The sequence below is a fragment of the Oncorhynchus masou genome, unplaced genomic scaffold (genome assembly GCF_036934945.1).
Source record: "Oncorhynchus masou masou isolate Uvic2021 unplaced genomic scaffold, UVic_Omas_1.1 unplaced_scaffold_7110, whole genome shotgun sequence".
Lineage (NCBI taxonomy): Eukaryota > Metazoa > Chordata > Actinopteri > Salmoniformes > Salmonidae > Oncorhynchus > Oncorhynchus masou.
Genome location: NW_027013577.1, coordinates 992 through 5,343, shown reverse-complemented (window position 1 = coordinate 5,343; position 4,352 = coordinate 992). Strand labels below are relative to the sequence as shown.

The 4,352-nt window shown below is 53.4% G+C and overlaps 1 long non-coding RNA gene across 1 annotated transcript; it reads left to right on the top strand.

Moving 5' to 3' along the window:
* The first annotated feature begins 355 nt into the window (after positions 1 to 355).
* On the top strand, positions 356 to 4,032 carry LOC135537108 (uncharacterized). Its single transcript, XR_010455126.1, has 4 exons — positions 356 to 389; positions 1,836 to 1,938; positions 3,655 to 3,749; positions 3,931 to 4,032. It is a non-coding gene; the product is annotated as an uncharacterized LOC135537108 (long non-coding RNA).
* Positions 4,033 to 4,352: the final 320 nt, after the last annotated feature.

The window sequence follows — 4,352 nt, the reverse complement described above, 5'->3', positions numbered from 1 at the left end:
TCTCCTTCTCCTTACCTCCTCCTCTTCTTCCTTTTCCTCGTCTTCTTCTCCCTCCTTCTCTTGTCTTCTCCTCCTCTTCTCTTCCTTCTCTTCTCATCTTCCCTTCACTTGTCTTGTCTCTCTTCTCCTCTCCCCACATGTCGTACTAAACTTACCCTGTGTGTGTGTGTGTGTGTGTGTGTGTGTGTGTGTGTGTGTGTGTGTGTGTGTGTGTGTGTGTGTGTGTGTGTGTGTGTGTGTGTGTGTGTGTGTGTGTGTGTGTGTGTGTGTGTGTGTGTAGTGGTCACATTTTTCCTGCTTATAGACTGTTATGGGAAGTCAGGATAACGGCCTCTTTCTTCAGGCCAGAGATCTCAGAAGAAATGGCTGGAGCAGTTTGAGATGGCCCTGTGAGTCATACAATAGTTCATGGATGGAGGGAGGGAGGGATTGGTGGATGGATTGGTGAAGGAGGGAGAGGGATTGGTGGATGGAGGGAGGGATTGGATGGATGGATGGAGGGAGGGGGAGGGATTGGTGGATGGATGGAGGGAGGGAGGGATTGGTGGATGGATGGAGGGAGGGAGGGAGGGAATTGGTGGAGGGATTGATGGATGGATGGAGGGAGGGAGGGATTGATGGATGGATGGAGGGAGGGAGGGATTGGTGGATGGAGGGAGGGATTGATGGATGGATGGATGGATTGGTAGGAGGGGGGATGGATGGAGGTGGAGGGATTGGTGGATGGATGGAGGAGGGGAGGGATTGGTGGAAGGATGGAGGTGGATGGAGGAGGGATTGATGGATGGATGGAGGAGGGAGGGATTTGGTGGATGGAGGGAGGGATTGGTGGAAGGAGGGAGGGAGGGAGGGATTGGTGGAAGGATGGATGGAGGGATTGATGGATGGATGGAGGGAGGGGAGGGATTGGTGGATGGAGGGATTGGTGGTGGATGGATGAGGGAGGGAGGGATTGGTGGATGGATGGAGGGAGGGAGGGATTTGGTGGAAGGATGGAGGAGGGATTGGAGGAGGAGGGATTGGATGGAGGGAGGGATTATGAAGGAGGGGGAGGGATTGGTGGAAGGATTGCGGGAAGGAGGGAGGGAGGGATTGGACGGAGGGATTGAATGATGGAGGGAGGGATTTGGATGGAGGGAGGGATGGATGGAGGGAGGGATTATGGAAAGAGGAGGGAGGGAGGGATTGGTGGATGGAGGGAGGGATTGGTGGATGGGGAGGGATTGGTGGATGGATGGAGGAGGGAGGGATTGGTGGATGGATGGAGGGAGGGGAGGGATTGGTGGAAGGATGGAGGGAGGATTGATGGATGGATGGAGGGGAGGGAGGGGATTGGTGGATGGAGGGGAGGGATTGGTGGAAGGAGGAGGAGGAGGGAGGGAAGGAGGGAGGGATTGGTGGAAGGATGGATGGAGGGATTGATGGATGGATGGAGGAGGGAGGGATTGGTGGATGGAGGGAGGGATTGGTGGATGGAGGGAGGAGGGATTGGTGGATGGATGGAGGAGGGATTGATGGATGGATGGTGGAGGGAGGGATTGGTGGATGGAGGGAGGGATTTGGTGGATGGAGGGAGATGGATGGAGGGGGAGGGATGGATGGAGGGGAGGGGAGAGGGATGGATGGAGGAGGGAGGGATTGGTGGATGGATGGAGGGAGGGATTGATGGATGGATGGAGGAGGGAGGGATTGGTGGATGGAGGGAGGGATTGGATGGATGGATGGAGGGAGGGATTGGTGGATGGATGGAGGGAGGGATTGGTGGATTGACCTAATGGACAGACTGACAGACTGGTGGATTTATTTGGTTGCTTGATTGTTTGATTGATCCACAGGTCCAACATGTGTCCAGAGAACTGTACTGCCAACAGTCATGACTTCCAGATGCACTGCTTTTGAAGATACCACCTCCTGCAAGGCCTGCAGTATGCTCCTCAGGTACACACACACACACACACACACACACACACACACACACACACACACACACACACACACACACACACACACACACACACACACACACACACACACACACACAAGCTCCTCAGATCCTCAAAGTTCAACAGCTGCACCACTGAGAGTATCTTGACTGGCTGCATCAACTCTTGTTATGGAAACTGCTCGGCCTCCGACCGCAAGGCCCTATAGAGGGTAATGCGTACGACCCAGTACATCACTGGGGCCCAGCTGCCTGACATCCAGGACCTCTATACCAGGCGGTGTCAGAGGAAGGCCCTACAGAGGGTAGTGCGTACGACCCAGTACATCACTGGGGCCAAGCTGCCTGACATCCAGGACCTCTATACCAGGCGGTGTCAGAGGAAGGCCCTATAGAGGGTAGTGCGTCGACCAGTACATCACTGGGGCCAAGCTGCCTGACATCCAGGACCTCTATACCAGGCGGTGTCAGAGGAAGGCCCTACAGAGGGTAGTGCGTACGACCCAGTACATCACTGGGGCCAAGCTGCCTGACATCCAGGACCTCTATACCAGGCGGTGTCAGAGGAAGGCCCTACAGAGGGTAGTGCGTACGACCCAGTACATCACTGGGGCCAAGCTGCCTGACATGCCAGGACCTCTATACCCAGGCGGTGTCAGAGGAAGGCCCTATAGAGGGTAAGTGCGTACGACCCAGTACATCACTGGGGCCAAGCTGCCTGACATCCAGGACCTCTATACTAGGCGGTGTCAGAGAGAAGGCCCTATAGAGGGTAGTGCGTACTGACCCAGTACATCACTGGGGCCAAGCTGCCTGACATCCAGGACCTCTATACCAGGCGGTGTCAGAGGAAGGCCCATAGAGGGTAGTACGGACCCAGTACATCACTGGGGCCAAGCTGCCTGACATCCAGGACCTCTATACCAGGCGGTGTCAGAGGAAGGCCCTAGGAGGGTAGTGCGTACGACCCAGTACATCACTGGGGCCAAGCTGCCTGACATCCAGGACCTCTATACTAGGCGGTGTCAGAGGAAGGCCCTACAGAGGGTAGTGCGTACGACCCAGTACATCACTGGGGCCAAGCTGCCTGACATCCAGGACCTCTATACCAGGCGGTGTCAGAGGAAGGCCCTATAGAGGGTAGTGCGTACGACCCAGTACATCACTGGGGCCAAGCTGCCTGACATGCAGGACCTCTATACCAGGCGGTGTCAGAGGAAGGCCCTAAAAATGGTCAGATTCCAGCAACCCAAGTCAAAGACTGTTCTCTCAGCTACTGCATGGCAAGCGGTACCGATGCATCAAGTCTGGAACCAACAAGGCCCGGAACAGATTCTACCCCCATAAGACTGCTAAGTAGTTAGTTAAATAGTCAAATAGTACTCGTCATACAGACAGATAGATAGAAAGATAGATAGATTGACTTATCACAATCTCACTCTCTCCTCTCTCTCTCTAATCTCTCTCTCCATCCTCTCTCTTTAATCTCTGTCTCTCTTTAATCTCTCTCTCTCCCTCCTCTCTCTCTTTAATTTCTCTCTCTATACTCCCTCCCTCCTCTTCTCTCTCTGTCTCTCCTTCTCTCTCTCTTTCTCTCTCTCTCCTTCCTTCTCTCTCTATACTTGCTCCCTCCTTCTCTCTCTCTTCTCTCTCTCTCCTTCCTTCTCTCTATCTCTCCCTCCCTCCTCCCTCCTTCTCTCTCTCTCTCTCAGGGGGATATTCTTCCAGGGGTATCGTTGTAGTCGTTGCAGAATGGCCGCTCATAAAGAATGTCTGGGAAGAGTACCAGGCTGCGGACGCAACTCAGGTAGAACCACTAGAGAGTGTGTGTGTGTGTGTGTGTGTGTGTGTGTGTGTGTGTGTGTGTGTGTGTGTGTGTGTGTGTGTGTGTGTGTGTGTGTGTGTGTGTGTGTGTTTTCTTTGACACTATGTTTTCTGCAGGTGTGTGTAGTGTTGTGCACTCAGCTGTGTCGTGCTTTGTATTTCAGACCACTCAGGGAACATGAAGAAGGTAAGGCTCCTTTCAGAGGCTCTTTATCTGGCAGCCTGTCACTATACTACTGAGGAATGACTGTGAGCTAGGAGCATTATCTGGCAGCCTGTCACTATACTACTGAGGAATGACTGTGAGCTAGGAGCATTATCTGGCAGCCTGTCACTATACTACTGAGGAATGACTGTGAGCTAGGAGCATTATCTGGCAGCCTGTCACTATACTACTGAGGAATGACTGTGAGCTAGGAGCATTATCTGGCAGCCTGTCACTATACTACTGAGGAATGACTGTGAGCTAGGAGCATTATCTGGCAGCCTGTCACTATACTACTGAGGAATGACTGTGAGCTAGGAGCATTATCTGGCAGCCTGTCACTATACTACTGAGGAATGACTGTGAGCTAGGAGCATTATC